This window comes from Mustela nivalis (assembly GCF_964662115.1).
Source record: "Mustela nivalis genome assembly, chromosome: 5".
Lineage (NCBI taxonomy): Eukaryota > Metazoa > Chordata > Mammalia > Carnivora > Mustelidae > Mustela > Mustela nivalis.
Window position 1 is genome coordinate 156,410,432 of NC_139024.1, and position 21,078 is coordinate 156,431,509.

The 21,078-nt window shown below is 38.0% G+C and overlaps 1 pseudogene across 1 annotated transcript; it reads left to right on the top strand.

Annotated features, from left to right (window-relative positions):
- The first annotated feature begins 10,835 nt into the window (after nt 1-10,835).
- LOC309865353 (putative olfactory receptor 2W6 pseudogene) lies at nt 10,836-12,717 on the top strand (annotated as a pseudogene). The gene has a single exon. The product of its transcript is annotated as a putative olfactory receptor 2W6 pseudogene (transcript).
- The last annotated feature ends 8,361 nt before the right edge of the window (nt 12,718-21,078 follow it).

Below are 21,078 nucleotides of genomic sequence, written 5' to 3' on the forward strand. Positions count from 1 at the left end.
AACAGTGCATTTTCTCCATATCCTTGTCAACACTCCTTGTTTCTCATCTTCTTGATTTTAGCCATTTTAACAGGCATAACATGGTATCTCATTGTGGTTTTGATTTGCATTTTCCTGATGATGAGTGATGTTGAGTATCTTTTCACGTGTCTGTTGGTCAGCTGGATGTCTTCTTCAGAGAAATGTCTATTCAGGTCCTCTGCCCATTTTTAAATTGGATTATTGCATTCTTCTCAGTGACTCTTGTTACTCATGTATCTGTTCTCTGGTGCCAACCACGATGTATGGTCTGTCCTTCATAGTCTTCCACCAGTCCACCAAAATACTCATTCTGCAATCTACATACTTAGAGTTGTGCTCTACTTCTCCTGTTATGTCAAACAATCTTTGAGAGAGATTGTCTTAGAAGCAGAAATTACTTTAGAATGCTTCATGATGAATTAGAATAAATAAATTATAATTATATACAATTATATTTAATATAACTATATTTAATATTTATAATTTATATTTAATATTTATATTATAATTTATATTTAATATTTATAATTATATTTAATATAATTATATATTTTAAAAATATATATATTTAAAATATATATAATTATATTATATTATATATATTATGTGTATATGTGTGTGTGTATATATATATATATAAAATCTTCAGTCCAGGTCTCTTTCATATTTTCACACCTGTAGATATAGTCTGTAGGTATTTCTTCTTTTTTTATTGAGATATAATTGACATGCAGCATTACATTAGTTTCAGGCATACAACATAATGATTATTTGTATCCAGTGCAAAGTGATCACCACAGTAAGCCTAGTTAACATCTGTTATCATACAAAGTTACAAACTTTCTTGATAAGAACTTTTGAGATCTACTCTCTTAGCAACTTCCAAATATGCAATACAGTTTTATTAACTAGAGTCACTATGCTGTACATGACATCCCCAGGACTTATCATCTTATAACTAGAAGTTTATACCTTTGGCTCCCTTCATTCATTTCACCTGCCCACCCCTGATCCCCTCCACCAATCTGTTCTGTTTCCATGAGTTTGGTGTTCTCTCTCTCTCTCTCTTTTTTTTAATATTCCTGCTTTTCCTATTTTTGATGAATTTCAGAATATTAGAGTCTACATAGCTTAGACTAAAATCCTATTTATGACTTTAATTGCACACATACTTCTGTTTATTATTTCAATTTATTTAGCAAATACTTATTGGATAGCTACGAAACTCATGCACTGTTGTAGAATTTGAGATACATGAGTAAGCAAAATAGACAAAAATCTCTGCCTTGCAGGACTTGCATTCTATCAAAGACTACATAAAATAAACCTTACAACTAATAAATCAAAATATATACAAGAAGGTGATAATTATATACAAAAGGATTGGAGAATTTGGGAATGCTGATGGGGACTCTCAATAAGAAACGGCATGGTCAAGGTAAGCCTCAGGTAAAAGGCAGGATTTGAGCAAAGATCTTGAAGGAGTTATGTGTGTGCTAGCTGAGAGCACATCCAAGGGAAGAACGCTCGTCAGAAGGCAGAGGCAGAATAAGTGCTAAGAGACAAAAGCATGAATGAACATCTCTTTGAAGAACAGGTCAGGTATGGACAGTTGGAGTGGGAGCCAGGAATGGGTTCCAGCCAAGGTGGTCTATGCTGTGCTAAGATGATAAACAAACCGAAAGCACAGTAACTTAATACAACAAAAGCTTACTTCTCTTTAATACTGGTATCCAGTGAAGGCCCTTATGGGAACTGTTCATCAAAGTCACTCTGGGACAAACAAAGTAGAGGCTTTACGCTCAGTTGTGCTTTCATGATCAGCCCAGCAGAGGGGAACTGTTCCTGGGGTTTTAGAGCTTCTTCCTAGAAGGGACAAATGTTACTTCTTCTCATATTTCTCTGACCAAATCAAGTCACATGGTCATATCTTAATTTAAGGGATCAGGGAAATACAATCCTAGCATATGGATACAGAAGGTATAAGAAATGGGAACAGTTGATAAATGGTGCTTACAATGACTCTCATTCACTCTCACCATCATCAAACACTGTTGTTTTTTTCCCTTCCTGCAAAATATGCTCAACCCTTCCAAGAAAGAGATATCTTCAAAGTCCATATCATTCCTGGCATCCGGCCCAAAGTTTAGGAACTCCATGGAATGTGCATCTGTGTCTCTTAGACCCTCATGATCTAGAGACCTCTAATCCAAGACAGCACCCACCTCCCTCCTCCCACTACGACGTGCACCTGATGCTCATTGATAGAAATAGTCCCCCGAAGAAAGTGTAATAAGGAGAGAGGACAGTAGATCAAATAAGGATTAAAATCCACCATTGTATTTGGAAAACTGGAGGCAATTTGGGGCATTGACAAAAGCTGTTTCTGTATTAATGGCAGGCTCAACTGCCAGACTAGAGTAGGTTTAAAAAAGAATGGGAGAAATAGAGTTTCTCTGAGGAATATCACTGTGAAGAGGATTAAATTATATAGAAATGTACCTGGTGGGGAAATTAGGGCTAATAAAGTTTTTTTTTTTTAAGATGTTAGAATTAATGGTATATTTGTTTCCTCCTGGGAATGAGATAGCAAAAAGTGAGAATCTGTTGATCTAGGAGGATGGGCAAATTCCTGGAGTTCTACCCCTGAGAAGATGAGGCAGATGGGACATGAAGAGCTCCTGGAGGGTCTGCTTTGCTCTGATGATGAGTGTTCATTAGGGACCTGACGTCGGCAGGTGGGAGAGGAGGTCACTCAAGGGGAGTCTGTAAAGTTTTCTTCGATTGCCTTGATTTTCTCAGAAGAACTAGGTGCAAAGTTCATAAACTGACAGTGAGAGTGAATGAGGAGGTCCTGGTGGCTTGAGGAACTAGGAGATGTGCAAGCGGGAAGTACAGGACTGAAGATGTAGGGCACAATTGCCCAGGGGCACTGGGGCTTACTTGAGGTATGTGCTTGTGGATTTGAAACAAAATAGAGTTTTCTTCAGTCATACTGAGCTACATTAGGAGAGGTAGGTGTTTGATAGAGGGTTGAAAAAGTTTTGTTATGGATATTTTGGCTAAGGAAGAAAGCGGATAGGAAGGAAAAAAAGGTAAATCAATGGACTGGAGCAGTTAAGGATAATTAGAATCAGAGCTCAAGACGAAGTCAGCTGGAAAAATCCGAGGTGTTGCTTGTGAGAGAGATGCTTGTTGACAGAATTCCACTGGTCAAACCAGAATTTTAAACAGCAGCCACGAGTCAGTCCTTTTCCTCATTGTTTGCATGCAGTAAATAATCTTGTCAGTTTTCCTTTTCAGTATCTCCATATTTCTTAAATTTGTTTTCACTGCCAACTTCTGTCACTCACCTATGTAACTACAACAATTTCTTAATTTCTCCCTTGGCCTCTAACCTTGTCCTCTTCAAATTCATTCCCACACCAGTAGGAATGCTTGTACTAAAATATGTTTATTCATGGCATACTTTTAAAAAAATATTTAATCTAATTTTTTTTAGATTTTATTTATTTATTTGACAGAGAGAGATCACAAGTAGACAGAGAGGCAGGGAAGCAGGCTCCCCGCTGAGCAGAGAGCCCAATGCGGGACTCGATCCCAGGACCCTGAGATCATGACCTGAGCCGAAGGCAGCGGCTTAACCCACTGAGCCACCCAGGCACCCCTATTTAATTTATTTTTAAGTGGTTTTCTTTTAAGTTCTTTTTTTTTTTTTTAAGTAGACTTCATACCTAGCATGGAGCTCCAATGTGGGGCCTGTACCCAGGACCCTGAGAAGAAGACCTGAGCTGAAATCAAGAGTCGGGTGCACAACTAATAAATCACCCAGGTGCCCCTTTTATATTTATTTTATTTTTAAAATTTTAAAAATTTAATTTTTTATTTATTTTGTTGCCAGGTGACCCAATTTTAAAGTTTTAATTTAAATTCCAGTTAGTTAACATACAGTATAATATTAATTTCAGGTGTTCAGTATAATGATTGGACACTTACATACAACACCCTGTGCTCATCACAAGTGTCCTCCTTAATGCCCATCACCTGTTTGACCCAACCCCCCCCACCCCTTTCTGATAACCCTGTTTTCTAGAGTTAAGAGTACGTTTCTTGATCTGCTTCTTTTTTCCTTTGTTCTTTTGTTTTGTTTCATAAATTCCACATATGAGTGAAATCATATAATACTTGTCTTTCTCTGACTTATTTCATTTTACATGATACATTCTAACTCCATCCACATCATTGAGAATGGCAGGATTTCTTTCTTTTTATGGGTAAACAATATTCTATTCTATATATAACACATCTTCTTTATCTATTAATGGCAAACTTTAGTTGAAACTCTGGCACTGACTCACTCCTGCCCCAAGCCCTCCATTGCCATTATTGTAACGTTTAAACTGTTAACATGGCTTGTAAGTCCCAGCATGATGGCTTCACCAATGGCAGAATTTCTTCACTTTCATTTGATGTCATGTGAGAGTCATCCATTTTGATTCGTTACAAAACATTATTGTATCTATCACTTGGGCCCATGTCTAAGTTTTTCTATAGGTATGAGTTTTTGGGACATTACATATGTAAATCTTTAATTTTACTGTATATCATCTGTTTCCACTTATTATTTTTATTTAACTACATGTACATAGTTGTCAATAAACAGAAATATTTACTTATGTTAAATGGTGATGCATGAAGATGAAAGATGATATAGATGTCATCATTTTAAATCTGTTCTATCAAAAATTAGCTGTGCTTTTTTGTTGTTGTTGCAAAATGTTCCTTGTAAAAGACAGCAAGTAGGCTCCATAGCTCAGGGGTTAGAGCACTGGTCTTGTAAAAGACAGCAAGTCTTCAACATGTTATATTTAATATCACCTTATAGATTAACTGATATATTTACTTATCATTTCTTGAGTCACTGCTAACACTTTGCTAGGCATTGGGAATGCAGCAGGGAGTACAATATCTAAAGGGAAGAGAAATATGGTAGAGTGGAAAATAATGAGCAATTAGCAACACAACAGAATCAATAAACCAAAGTTTATCTTTTTTTTTTCTGTCTTGAATAGAACAGTAATTTTGATATAATGTTATAACTTCCTCATTCTTACCTTCCTCTGGATTGTGTTATCCTTAAGGGGAGATGCATAAAGTTTATTTGTATACTATGTGTCTTTCACAATGACTGCAACTGCTTGCTAAATAAATCTGTTGTATTCCCAGAGTAATCCTGCATTATGAGTTTTTATGGGAATTATTGCTCAAGAGTAAGTATGGAACAACAACAAAAAGTCACCGATAGAGAACAGCTTTCCTAAATATTCCTAGTAAGTCCCTGTTCAACAAAATGCCATCTACAAGTGAGGGGATGATTATTTCAGTTATATGGGGAGAGTTGAGATTTGGTGTTCTGTTTAAAAGTTCAAGTGTACATAATATTGTTCAGCAAATCCCTAGGGCTACCGAGTAGCTCTGAGCAGCAACTGTACAGCTAAGGTAGCTCAACAGCAGGGGCTAATTCAAGTTAATTCTCCACTGCGATCAGTTCTTAATTGTTTCTCCTTTAAGGCAGATAACCCTAGAGATTTCTTCATTCTGTGAGTTATAATGAAACTCATTGGAAACTTTTTAATAGCTGCATGCGGCACAGGGAGAAGGTGGCAATCAGTTTTACCCTCCAAGATCCGATCCCTGTGGATATGGAAGATGAGATCACTGTCATCAGCAGTCCTAATCTAAGACTTTGTAATGAGCTCTCCAGGGTCCTGTTCTTCCTTCCAACTTTTATAAAAACTGAAGAAGTTGAAAATTGCTCTTCTACCTGCTCTAGATTTAAATATTGCTCATGGCCCTCACCATCCAGAATCCCTTAAGATTCTCCACAGTAATCCAGAGGGAATCACATAAGTAAATGCAGCCCTATTTCAGTTTCACCAGAAAGCAGAACCGGCCTAAGAAAAACTGTTTTCAACAGATCCAAACATTTCTCATTCTTCAGATTTTCCAGTCTGTGATTCCATCTTTCTCATCTCCTTGAGAATATAACTCTCAGGGCAAATAAGTCACTTGTTCAATGAAATAATTCATAGGCATATATTTTCTTTTCACTTAGAAGAAGGGCAAATAGAAAAAAACAAAAGACTCAAACCCTGCATTTTCTTCTTATTTAGATTCATTAGCTTTATGCTCACATAAAGAACTGTAAAGGGAGCCTGTAAAGGCTTAAGCCTCAGTCCTTAAGCATCTACCTTCAGTTCAGGTCATGATCCCAGGGGACCCCCCCCCCCATCAAGTCCCACATCGGGCTCCCTGCTCAGCAAGGAGCTTGCTTCTCCCTCTGCCTGCTGCTCCCCTTGCTTGTGTTCTGTCAAATAAATAAATAAAACCTTAAAAAAAATGAAATAGTTAAAGGTAGAAAACAATGTCTTATTATATTTGGTTTTTTCCATACTATTCATATCGTTACCTTGAACAAATAAGAAAATTGAGCTAATTTTAAAAAAAGAGTACTTGGAACAAAAATACTTGGGGTAATGTTCCATTTACAGTTTCAGTCTGAGCCCAAAGAATTGAAATGAAGTTTGATTTAGAGGGATCAGACTAATATCTAGTAGAAACTGTGCTAGCTTTTATCAGCCAAATTGCGATTTGGTCTCAGGGCTACAAATCATTTTCCTGCTTTGATTTTAAAAAATATTTGTGTTCCCTACCTAAATGTCAATTTGTGAAAGAGGCAAAATAATTTTTCTCCTTCCAAATTCCTGCGTGGTGTAAGGATATGATGGAGTGCTGAATGTAATTATACGGTTACATGACTGTGGGTCAGAAGACTGAGCAGCTGGAGTGCCCTCAGTCAGCGTGGTCCTGTGTCATAAAGATGGAATCCCAGGCTCTGTAATATACGCATGTAGTCAATCCAAATAATGTTCACGCTTTAGGAGTGAGATGTAAAACTATGTATTCTTTGTGAGGTGAAGATTGTTCTGAAATCAAACCTGAATGTTAAACTCAAGCTGAATTATTTTTATTCACTTCCAAAATTTTATTTAACTCTTTTAAATGTTTAAAGTAACATAATCATGGTTACATGTTACATTTCTATATAGTCGTGTTAACTTTTTTTAAATTAAAAAAAATGGAGATTAAAAATTCATCTCCTCCAAACACCAATTATCTTTGCATATGTATGTAATCATAGAGGTGAGAATGTACTATATCTGAAATCTTGAAAACAAATTTTTAACATTAGTGTTTTTCCTATATTTAACATAATTATATTTTAAAATGTTTTAAAACAATTTATATTTAATATAATTTTATATGGGCAATATACTTAATAAATATATTTAAAATATTTAGTATATAATAACTTGAAATATACTTTATATATTCTATTTTTGTTTCCATATCAATTTCATATCAATTCTATAACAGCAATATCAACATACACATACTACATTTTTGTGTGTAATTTGTTCTGTTATTTATTTTACAACTATGCAAGGTTTACTTAATTATTATTCAGTCAATGGACATTTAGTCTGTTTCCTTTTTTAGCCACAATGTAACTGATATATACATATGTATTATAGATAGATATAGAGATATATATTTATCTCTTTACACATCTATGGAAGCAATCCTAATAATAAATTCCAGGAATTGGAATTAGTGGGTCAAAGACTTGTACATCTGCCAAATTTAAATTTGGTAATACTATCCTCCAAAAATTTAAGCCGGATTTACCTTCCTACATAAAGCGTCTGAGTGCCATTCTCTCAGATCTTCACTGATAGGACATTACCAATCTGAAAATATCTCATTGTTTTAATTTGTATTTATTTAGGGGTGCCTGGGTGGCTCAGTCGGTTAAGTGGCTGCCAAGTCATGATCCCAGAATCCTGGGATTGAGCCCCGCATTGGGCTACCTGCTCAGTGGAGAGCCCGCTTCTTCCTCTCCCTCTGCCTGCTGCTCTGCCTACTTGTGCTTTCTATCTCTCTGTCAAATAAATAAATAAAATCTTTTTAAAAATCCATTTAATTTTTATTTATTTAAATACAAATGAGGTTGAAAAGGATTTAGGGTCATATGAATTACAATTTCACTACATTTTGTCTTATCCTTTTCCCATTGTCTTATCCAGGCAAGCGTAACCCTTATCTGAAAAGCTTATCTGCTAGAAAAGCCCTTTGGTACTAAAAATATTTGTTTTGTTCCAAATACGTTATGTAGTTATTTTGCTGTTTTCAACAACTATTAGCTGATTTGATCTGAGGACTGATTAACCATTGTAGTTGGTGTACTGGCTGTAGTGCTCTGTTCCTACATTTTTTTGAACTTCATTATTATTTTTTTAACTATAAAATGCCATCTTAAGCCCAGATAATTTATATATATGTTTTGCTTTAGAAGTGGGTTTTTAAAGGTTGGTCACGAGTTTCAAATAACATCAGTTTGGGGAAAACATGTAAGCTGGAAAGTGTCACATCAGTGAATATGATTTATGGTTACTCTTAGGCTATCATTACTCAGAGGAGAATGTCTCTAGTTGCAAGACATGATGTTATCATTTTGGAGTTTCTTGGGGGCAGTTTTACCGTCTCCAAAGGGTAATCAGTGTGGTTTCTGTTTTTTTGTTTGTATATGACTTAAAGAACGTCAGTCAATCAAATTCTAAGTATCTATTTTATGTTTACTATATTCCAGGAACTTTAGCCAATCTAAGTAAAAACTAAAGTTATAAATCAAATGACAAAGATAAACTTGACATATGTGTTATCTTTTTGAAAGTTATATTAAGAGGGAAAGAAATTAGCTTTTAAATTTTTTTTCCTCAGAAAACAGACTAAATCTCCTTTCAAGAATAAAGAGGTGCTCAAAAGCTATTCATATTTGGAATATATTGCCAAAATTGAACTTTTTAAAAAAATTTTATTTATTTATTTGACAGAGATCACAAGTAGGCAGAGAGGCAGGCAGAGACAGAGGAGGAAGCAGGCCCCCTCCTGAGCAGAGAGCCCAGTGCGGGGCTCAGGGCTCTATCCCAGGACCCTGGGATCATGACCTGAGCCAAAGACAGAGGCTTTAACCTACTGAGCCACTCAGGCGCCCCAAACTTGAACTTTTTTAAAAAAGATTTATTTGGAAAGAGAATGAAAGAGAGCCTGAGACGGGGAGAATCAGAGGGAGAAGCAGTCAGGGAGACTGACTCAGGAATTCATCCTGGGACTTCCAAGATCATGACCTGAGCCCAAGGCAGTCACCCAACCAACTGAGCCACACAGGTGCTCCAAACTTGAACTTTTTATTTCACCAAACACTAGAAATAGTTAACCACAAAAATAAAAGATCAAAATTTGAGGATATGACTCTAAATAAAAACCAAGAAAAGAATCTAAGGGTTTTGATTCCTAATCATCTGGTGTTATTCCAAGATTTCCCCTAAGAATATATTCTTCTAGTCTCTTTACAGACCTGTTGATTACCCAAAGGCATATGCAGTCCCTGTGATTTCATCAGGAAACATGTTATGTCAACCTCCAAGGACCATCGTTGATGCTAAGAAATTAGTCCTCCATTTTTTTCTATCTGGGTCTATAAGAGCATCCACATCTGTGTTGGTTTCCTTCTGGGCCCAGCAGGAAGTCTTTGCTTTTGGGTTTTGGTTGAAGTCTCCTAAAAGCCTGTGGAAGGCTGGGTATCTGGGCCAAATGGGGGGCAGACAGGGGAAGAATGCTAATGCTAATTTTTTATTACAGTGACCTCTTTTCTCTAAAATTTAACTACCCTATGACAATTACTCCATTTTACTTTTCCTCTGAGGTGGGGATATATCATGACCCTATCATTTTAGTCAAATCATTGGAAAAATCACACAGCTTTCACAGTGCTTCTGGAAGAAACTAAAATTTAATGCATGAAGCCAGTTCAGGGCTTGATGTCATCCCCTTTCTGGACAAGTTGAGATCTTGGTAACTACATCTATATCATTTCTGGTGCATTTGTCTCACATCTATTTCTAATTTATATTAATTGCACAGTCTTCCATAAAATCCGGGTAACAAATCCCAACCTGCAGAAAAAACATTACTATGTGTTCTCCCTAAATTACTTGGGAGATTAAAACCAGGTAAGCCTCAATGATTAGAGAAAATTAAAAAAACTTTCTTTTACTTTGGTACAATGTATTTGACTGTGGGAAATAAATTTACTATAACTTTGAAGCTGAGAAGTTTTCACCAAAGATCAGTATTTTATTTGAAAATTAAAATATTCATTACAACAATCTGTGTTCTACTCTGTCTTTATTTTTTCCCAGCTTACTAGTTGAATATGCTATTAATTGAAGCAGCCCAGGATTCTCTAGATCACACAGCAGAGTAGACATTTTATCATGTACACTTAATAAGTTTAGACTTTTTTTCTTGCTTCTATTATTAAAGAATCAACATGACAAAGGATCTGAATGACATATATTTCCTTCCTTCTGCTGTTCTGCCATTTTCATATTTGTCTCACTTCCTTTGTTAGGTCACTATTATCCTAGTATCCTCTATTCCAATTATGAGTCTGTCTTTTATGAATCCAGCTCTCTTTATTCTTAGCCATATCAGAGTCAATCTTTTCCAGTGCACTTTTTAAAAAATTACTCTAGGTACCACAGTGTCCTTCCTTCCCTCTCCACTCATCCCTATTGCTATGCACCTTTCTCCTGCAAGCTAATTGCTTGTCTCAATGTTCCTACAAAACTACCAGAAGACAAATATATCCAAAGTTGCCATTTTATTACTTGACAAAATATCTTCCCGGAATGTCCTGGTATTCTATGCTACGGAAGACTTTTTTTGTTTCAGAAAAGTCAATGAAAGAGATCAGATTTGACAGTACTTCATAGGATAAGTAAATATTTAGTAGATCCAGTTATAACCTAAGTACAAAGGTAACATCGACACTATGAAGTAACTGAGACTGATAGCACCTTGATAAGAATATAATATTCAAGGGTGCCTGGGTCGCTTAGTTGGTTGAGTGTCTGACTTCAGCTCAGGTCATGATCTCAGGGTCCTGGATTTCAAGCCCTTCATTGGGCTCTGCCCTCAGTGGGGAATGTGCTTCTCGCTCTGCCTTTCCCCCTGCATGTGCTTTCTCTCAAATAAATAAATCTTTGGGGGAAAAAAACAAAGAATATAATATCCAGGTCGTGATAGGCAGTAGGTTCCCTGTACTTTGTGTTATTCAAAGCACATACTGAACTCAGCCCTGGTTGTCACAGTTCCAGAAGGTCATTGTCGACATTAAGGGTATGTGGAAGATGGTTATAAGGTAAAAACAGACTTGATAACCTTGTTATAGGAAGAATCATTGCAGGAAATTAAACATCTTGGCCTAAAGAAAATTTAGGGTTTTTTTTTTTAGCTTAAAATATTTAAATGGCTGTCACAGGAAGAGAGATTAGATACGATGTATATTCAATAAAGTTGAAATACTTTGTCTTATGAATGAGGAAGAAAATTCCTACTTAGCAAAAGGATGATGATTGTAAATTGGAATTTTCCATCACTGAAGTAGTTTGTGTTACATGTTTGAACAAAGGATGAAGAACTTAAACGGCTAGGCAGACGCTCGCCTCATGTAAGATGGGTTGCCAGACTTGAGGGCTTATCCGTTCCTTAAACTTCCCGGCATTCACTGGTTCTCAGAAAATACAGATCAGGTATTCATTATATTCTTACCAGGCACACAGACGATGTGAAAGGAAGACCATGGAAAAATCCAACGACAGCTCAGAGTACGGTTTTATCTTGGTGGGCTTCTCAGACCGCCCCAAGCTGGAGCTGGTGCTCTTCATAGTGAATTTCATCCTCTACTCCGTGGCCGTGCTGGGAAATTCATCCATCATCCTCGTGTGCATCCTGGACACTCGACTCCACACCCCAATGTACTTCTTTCTGGCCAACCTCTCTTTTCTAGATCTGTGCTTCAGTACCAGCTGCATCCCACAGATGCTGGTGAACCTCTGGGGCCCTGACAAGACCATCAGCTATGCCGGCTGTGTGGTCCAGCTTTTCTCCTTCCTTTCTGTGGGGAGCGTGGAGTGCATCCTCCTGGCCGTGATGGCCTACGATCGCTACGCGGCCGTCTGCAGGCCCCTGCACTATCTGGTCATCATGCACCCCCAGTTGTGCTTACGACTGGTGGCTGTGGCCTGGGGGAGCGGACTGGTCAATGCCATCGTCATGTCCCCGCTCACAATGACTCTTTCCAGATGTGGCCGGCGCCGGATCAACCACTTCCTCTGCGAAATGCCAGCGCTGATCAAGATGGCTTGTGTGGACGCCCGCGCAGTGGAGATGCTGGCCTTCACCTTCGCCATTCTCATCGTCCTCCTGCCCCTCACTCTTATTCTCGTCTCCTACGGCTACATCGCCGCCGCGGTGCTGAAGATCAAGTCCGCGGCCGGGCGCCGCAAGGCATTCAACACCTGCAGCTCGCACCTCACCGTGGTCTCCTTGTTCTACGGGAGCATCATCTACATGTACATGCAGCCCGGAAACAGCTCTTCCCAGGACCAAGGCAAGTTCCTCACCCTCTTCTACAACCTGGTAACGCCCATGCTCAACCCACTCATATACACCTTAAGGAATAAAGAGGTAAAAGGGGCGCTGAGGAAAGTTTTGGGGAGGCAGCAATGACCTGAGCAACAAAGGCAGTCCTAGGTGAATTTTTTTTTTTTTTCAAATACCGCCATTTACTTTGTGTTTATAATAAAGTTAGCCCATGTGTCAAACCCTTGGGTCTTTAAAAATAGGGATAAATACTCTGAAGTGTATCCAGAGTCAACAGGAACCAACCATAGCCATACGTAATATAGATCTATCTCAGCAAAATAATATTTAATAAAAAGAATTAAGTCTTAGAAGAAGAGTAAGGTGATTTTCACAGAGATATCAAATAAACGTGTTAGAGATTTTATTCAACTCAATTAAAGAAGGAATCAGGCACACTTACTTAATAACCAGTTTAAAAAAAAAAAAAAAGTCAAGCGACTCCTGCCTGGCTCAGTGGGTAGAGACTGAAATTCTTGATCTCAGAGTTGTGAGTTTGAGTCCCACACCAAGTGTGGAGATTACTTAAAAAAATAATAGAATCTTGGGGCTCCTGGGTGGCTCAGTCATTAAGCCTCTGCCTTCTGCTCAGGTCCTGATCCCAGAGTCCTGGGATTGAGTCCTGCATCGGGCTCCCTGCTCAGCAGGAAGCCTGCTTTGCCCTCTCTCACACCCCTGCTTGTGTTCCCTCTCTCACTGTCTCTCTCTCTGTCAAATAAATGAATAAAATCTTTGAAAAAAGATTAAAAAAATAAATAAAATATTACAAAAATGAAAAAATAAAAAGAAGTCAAATATCACAAATTCATAACCCATGAAGGAGTGTTGAAATGAAATGTGCAAAAGGAGACAAGAAATTGCATCTTCTGCTGTGGGGAGAGAAGCCAATCCCTTTTCTACCTGACAGAACTGAATTCACATGTCACTGACAAGAGTTATTTTGCATTGCTCTCAGTTTATCTATAGTTTACAATTAATAATAATATATAATATATAATTTACACAATCAGAATCCGGTAATGTGTAATTTTCTACTGAAAGATAGATTTTCCTGTACAAAGTTAAGTATATTTTATTTACGTTATAAAAGTAAGTATACAGTCTTAAGTCTCTCAAAGAATGGATGTAGGTATTTTCATCCAATTTTGTAAAATAACAAAACTATGGTTTATAGATTCTATGTAAATAAGCACAGGTCACACAGAAGATAAGTAGGGTTCAGAAGTGGCATGTACAAGTCTGAACCTTTGCTATTGTCCACTGAGTAACACTGCTTTTGCTGCCAAGTATATAATGCATGTACAGGTCACCTAATCATCAGCCCCAGCCCTGTTTTATCACTTGTACAGTCATCCTAGTATGCTGGATAGGCGGTAATCCCTATAGAAGAATTCTACCCCTCAGAAATTCACTCATTTTTCTTTAACTGTTAATACCATGACATTACCTGTTCCCCCAGTGCCCATGCAAATCCCCAGTCCAAATCTTTCCTATACTCTAGTGGTTAGCTTAAAATCACATAATATTTGTAAAATATTCTGAGTCTCTTTGATTTAAAAATGTTCTCTACTAAACAGAGGAAACACCTCAAACAGGTTGCATTTTATACACTGAAATGACAGTTTTTCTAGTTAATATTATTATATTTATATGTCTCCTATTAGTCTATAAATACCTTGATCATAAAGCTGTTATTTATTTAATCCTTTTAGCACCATTTTGGGTATTAAGTTGTTATTAAAATGCCTTGCAGATAGTATGCAATCAGTAATAACTTGGGATATTATTAATTTTAACTGATTAATTACATCCAGCAATCAGTCCTTCACTTTGATTGATGCATTAATTCTGTCTGTTCTTCAAGATTACAAGTGGATCTATCACAGCACAGTCCGAGTTTACATATACTGTTAAATGTTTTATAATTTTTTTCTTAATTCAATGTAAACCCTATAAGAGAGGGAAAAAAGCCACTGAGGAATTTCTGTGTGTATCAAAACTCATCCCCAAATTTTAGGAGATGAAGACTTTTCCTTTCCTACATATGAATCATACACTCAAGGGGAATTACTATGAATTCTGTCATGGTCTAGAGGCTGTTTGTACAGTAGCAACAGTTCAGAATTTTAAACCTCTTCAGATTGACCTAAGAAAGGTATTTCTCTCCTCATTAAATTGATTTTCTTCCATATAATCCCTTCAAAGTCCCCATTTCATTATTCCTTGTTTAGAAAATTATTCAAACATGTTATGATTAAACTGTCTAGTCCTTAAACACCTCAGTTTATTTATTTTTTTTAACTTTTTATTTTACTTCCAGTTAGTTAATATAGAATAAACACCTCAATGGGATTCCTCACTTGTATACAGTAATATCCTTCTCAGAGGCTAGATACAGTTTCCATGAAGATGCCCCAGAAATGAAGAAAACGTTCCTCCTTCTGAATTGACACTTGTCATTAATTTCTCATGGTGTATATAGTAATTGTTAGCATCCAGATTTAGCCCTGGATCTCAGAAAATACCCCTTTTCTTTCCTTTCTAGTCTTTAACTTTTATTTCCCTTCACTAAAGAGCAGTGGGAAAAGCAGAGACTATTTAGTTACTGGAAGAATTGAATCCTAGCTCCGTCGTATTTTAAATGTGTATCCTTGCTTCAAAGAGTTGAAACCTAGGTTATTTTGTTGTAAAATATGAATTACTCCACAAATCTAATGGGGTTGTTTAAAGTTATTAATACTGTGTTTGCATTAATGCAAGTGTTTGCTGTAACTATAAAAAGCAAGATGATTATACGGACGTTTGAAAGCATATGTGGTTGAGAAGAGCAGCCAGGGAGGGAAGCTATTATGTGGTGGGCAGGGACAGTGGGCCAGCCTAGGGCAAAAGGCTGACTGTGGGCCCACCACCCCCAGAGTGCGCAGCTGTTTGGCCTCAGGGTCAGAACGCATCCTTAGATGGAGGAAATATACAGTGTGTGTTTCCACTGAAGGGGGTAACTCCCAGATTTTGACTCTTCCTCCATTAAGTCATCAAAACTCTGAAAATTTGGTTAAATTGCCCTAAAATGGTTTTGGAAAGATTCAACAGCATTGCTAAATTATTTTTGCTTTGAGTCTATACTTAAGTCTATAAATGCTGCTAATATTATTTAAGAATAAGGACGGTGATAATTTAACTTTCCTATTTTTTTTAAGATCTTATTTATTTGAGAGAGAGATTGAGAGAATGAGTGGGAGGAGGGCAGAGAGAGAGGGAGAAGCAGACCTCCCACAGAGTAGGGAGCCCAATGCTGGACTCGTGACCTGAGCTGACGGCAGATGCTTAACCAACTGAGCCATCCAGGTGCCCTAATTGTCTTGTTTTAATTCTCAATGTAAAAATTCTGTAAGCTGAACTAGGATAAATGCCTCTCATAATATTGACTGGTAGTAAACATTCCAACATGATCATATCATAATAGTAGTTTCAGGGAAAGAATACAGTCTAAATTAATCATTAGAAATATTTGAGCCCTAAAAACTTCCTGAATTATTTGAGGAATAATAAATATTACCTTTGTTTGAGGAACTGCACATTTTTTTAAAGATTTATTTATTTATTTTAGAGAGACAGCACAGCCGGGGGAGGGGCAAGAGAGTGAGGAGGAGAGCAGCAGACTTCCCGCTGAGCAGGGAGCCTGAGGTGGGGCTCCATCTCACAACCCTGAGATCACGAGCTGAGCAGAAATCAAGAGCTGGATGCTTAACCAACTGAACGACCCAGGGACCCTGAGGAACTATATATTTTTGAAGAAAGTCTCCTTTTCTGAAAGCTCATACTACATTATTTTTATTAGTGTAATATCACTTCTGTGAAAAAGGATAGAAATACCAGACTCTGTAAATCCGGTGGGAGAGACACAACAGGCCGTGCCTTAATTTTCCTTCAGGTTCAATGAGAATACAGTAGCAAATAAGGGGCGATACCACTAATAACCCAGTAATACCCAATAAGGGGTGATACCACTAATAACCCACCCTAAATACAACACCACTCTAGAGTAGCCCTAGGACACAGCCACTTGTCAGTTTCAGTTCAGAGAGATGACTTCCAGGAACACTCATTTCTGCTCTGTGATATCTGGGTCCTCAGCAAGAATGGCTTAAAAGGTGGAAAATGGCCGTCACAGCTCAGATGGGGCCATATGTCTGGGGCCTCATTTCTTATTCATATAGCATCTTTTGGGTATAAATTATCAATATGCTCTTTCACTTACATGCCTAGTGTTTTATCTGTGATGGTTGAAATACCTGGGTGCTTATGGGGAGCCCTACTTCTCCACCAAGTGCTCTCAGGGTAGTTAGACTTCGTAACATGCTTGCTGGCTTCCTTTAGTGTGAGTGTTCTAAAAAACCATGATGGAAGGTTTAAAACTTTTTGTGACCAATACTCAAAGTTCCAGAATGTCTACTTTCATAGTATTCTATTGGTCAGGTGAGTCATGAGGACACTAATCCAGAATCAAGGGGGAAAGGAAGAATATATTCTTTCTATTATTAGGGGAATGGCATGATGTGTGTATAGGAAAGAAATTGGTGAACATCATGACAACGTACCACAAGCTTGGAAAAGAGTACACAGGAAAGTGTCTTCATGGCCTTGGTAAACAAGGACATCAACGGGGCACAAAAAATACTAATAATGTATGAAAAGAAAATAAGTTAGAATTCATCGAAACTTCTGATTATCAAAAGACACTGTTGAGAACATCAAAAAGCAGCCTACTGATTATTGGAGAAAGTATTTACCCTCCATATACTTGACAGAAAGACTCCTATCCTTAACCTACAAAGAACTCCGTATCAATCTTAAAAGGAAAAACATCAAAATTTTAAAAATGGACAATCAACTTGAACAAGAACTTCACAAAAAGAGATCCAAATGGCTGACAAACATTCTCAACTCAGTACTCGTCCAAAACAGTGCAACAATACATTCTTACGGTGAATAATGGCTAAAAACCTGAGGAAGACAACACCAAGTGTTGGTGAGGATGTGGAACAACTCAAACTCTCCTATACTGCTGGTGGGAGTGTTGCTTCTGAAAGCTGTTTGGCAGCTTTAGCTTCAGATTAATAGACACCATATCAATTATGTATTGCCACTTTTACTAACCATCTCAAAGCTTAGTGGCATAAAGCAGTAATTCTTTAATTTGTTAATGATTCTCTGGATCAACAACTTGAGCTGAGTTCAGCCAGATGATTCTTCCACTGGTCTTGTTCAGGGATGACAAGACTGGGGAATGGCACTACAGTATTATGGCTTGCCTGGGACTGGATAGTCTAAAATGACTTCACTCATATGTTCAGTGATGGCTGTTGATCACATGTCTTCAACAAACTAATCCAGGCTTCTTCATGTGACGTCAATGTTCCAAGCAGACACTCCCTTTTCAAATTTCTGCTTATGTCATGTTTGCAATGTCCCATTGGCCAAAGTTGCTCACAGAGGTGATGTATGGGGGACTATAAGACATGGATTTAGGGAGGAGGCCATTAATGTAACATCTGCCTATTCTCTGACCTCAAAATTCATTCCTAGGCATATATTCAATAAGAATAAATGTGTATGTCCACCAAAAACTTATACTATATCTACTGACTGTCAAATCCCCAAAGACTGCCATACACGGCTGTTGATCAAGCAAAGCTGAGTTTATCACACCCACCCCAGAAATGGAAAATACTCTCTCAGCAGAGCTATTGGTGTCTCAAAAGGGAATAGTTAGGGAAGGATATTTATAAGGTTTTCAGACCTGGCATGAGGGATTATGAGGTGAACTTTGTAAAACAGATTTGGTTGAGTTTGAGCAGAGCTTAAAAATAGTAGCTTTGGGTCGGTAGGCAGAGCAAGGCAAAAGTCTTGAAGGAAACCTTGATAAGTGAGCTGTTCCTGGAGAAAGCAGCTGTGTTATTCTGGCTTGGTCTCAATGTTATTTAAAACAGAGATTGGAGCTTTGCAGATGCCACTGCTCAGGAGCCACCAGCAGTGTCCAGCCATGGTCAACCCCACTATGTTCTTTGTCATCACTATGGAGGGCACACCTTTGGGCTGTGTCTCCCTCCAGCTGTTTGCAGACAACTGTGCAAAGACAGCAGAAAATGTGCTCTGAGGTTCCTGGGTGGCTCAGTTGGTGAAGCATCTGGCTTCAGCTCATCTCATGATCTCAGGGTCTTGGGATCAAGTCAGCAGTCAGCAAGCAATCTGCTGCTCCCTCTCCCTCTTCCCTCCAACCTGCTTGTACTCTTTCTCAAATAAATAAAATCTTTTTTTAAAAGATTTTATTTATTTATTTGACAGACAGAGATCACAAGTACGCAGAGAGGTAGGCAGAGAGAGAGAGAGCTGGAAGCAGGTTCCCCACTGAGCAGAGAGCCTGATGTGGGGTTCAGTCCCAGGACCCTTGGGATCATGACCTGAGGAGAAGGCAGAGACTTTAACCATTGAGCCACGCAGGCGCCCCTAAATAAAATCTTATTTTATTTGTGCTCTGAGCCCTGGGGAGAAAGGATTTGGTTATAAAGTTTCCTGCTTTCACAGGATTATTTTGCAATTTATTGCCTGGGTGGTGACTTTACCCACCACAATGGCCCTAGAAGTAACTCCATCTGTGGGGAGAAGTTTAATGATGAGAATCTCATCCTGAAGTGTATGGGTCCTAGCATCTCATCCATGGCAAAAACTGGACCCAACATGACGGGTTCACAGGTTTCTGTCTGCATGGCCAAGACTGAGTGCAATGGCAAGTGGGTGGTCTTGGGCAAGATGGGAGGGAGCAGGAATACTGTGGATACCATGGAGTCCTTTGGGTCCAGGAAGGGCAAGAGGAGCAGGAGGATCACCATTGTTGATTGTGGACAAACCTAATAAATTTCACTTGTGTTTTATCTTAACCACTAGAGTATTCCTTCTGTAACTCAGGAGAGCACCACTTCACCCATCTGCTCAAAACATCCTATTACCTTTGTGCTCTCACTGCAGTTCCATGGGTTCCATGTTTTCCTTATTTCCCTGCAAGTCTAGCTGGATTGCAGGGTTAGGTTTATGATTATGAAACAAAAATTAAACAACAAAAAATAAAATATAATGGGGACTGGAAAGTGTGTCTGGGCCCAGTTTAATGCAGGGACAGACAATTATGGCTTTCGTACTCCCTACACAATTCAACAGTTTGGTATTCTGAGATTAGTTGGTGATATGAGGATGTAAAGCAGCTTCCTATTGATTTGTGGGTTTCTTCTGTGTCTTTTTTTTTTTTTTAAATGGTGCTCTCTCTTAATATCATATATGTTCTGGTTGTAGGAAGTAATCAGTCTTCATAAGTGGGAATTTTCCAACTCTATTTCATATTTTCCAACTCTATTTCATATTTTGAAGTCAAATTGTATTTAATCCCAATTCCTTTACTTTCAGAAGCAGCCACAGGACTGTGCTCAGGTGTAACTGACAGAACTGTATCCCCACCATACTCCTGATAAGTACTGGCCGTATTACTCCTTCCGGTTTAACAGCTGAAAGCAAGTGCTATAAATTAATAACTTCTTATGAGATTGAGCATATTATTTGGTGTTAAGTAGAAAAAGCCCCAGTAATTTTATTCTTGCTACTATCCACAACTTTTCGCCTTGCATAGTCTCATAAATGTTATCTTGCCAGATACTAACTGATGTTAGAAAGCCAAAGTCATTTCATGGCTTTAGTGTTAATTAAGTAATTTAGCAAATGCTATTTATTAGATACTGCTAAAGACATAGTGCAGAGTAATTATCATATTCTCTGCTCTCTGAGAACTACTAGGCTAGTATAAGAGGAAATAGTAGGCACAAATTCACGTACAAACCCACAGGTACAATCTGCTATAACGACAACAGTACTAATAGCTGACACATGAATGTACGACATGCCGGGAACTGTTCTCAGCACTTGATATATTGAATTATTTAATCCTCACCAAAAATATATGATTTAGTTCCTTTTACTGATATTTTTACAGATGAAAGACCTGTGGCATTAACTGTGGAAGGTTAAGTACACTGTCTATGATCCCACAACTAGGTGGCAAAGTTGTGTTTGACTGCAGGCCACCTGGGTCCAGAGCCCACATTCCTAAACACCATCCTGTTCTGGCTCTGTGAGTTCTTCATACATCATACAACTGCTCAATATAAAAGCTATGACTACAAAGTATAAGATGTTGTAAGAAGGAGTAGGTGTGGGCTAAGTGAGATGTTAATTCCCCCTTACGGGAATTAAATTGTTGCTTTAAAGGATGAGGGGGCATTATTCAACAGAGAGAAAAATAGGTTTCAAGAAGAGAAGGTGGGAAAAAGTTCAAAGAACTTGGACACGGGCATTGTGGGTACAGTGGGGGGACAGGTGACTTTGGGGGAGTAGGTAGGAATC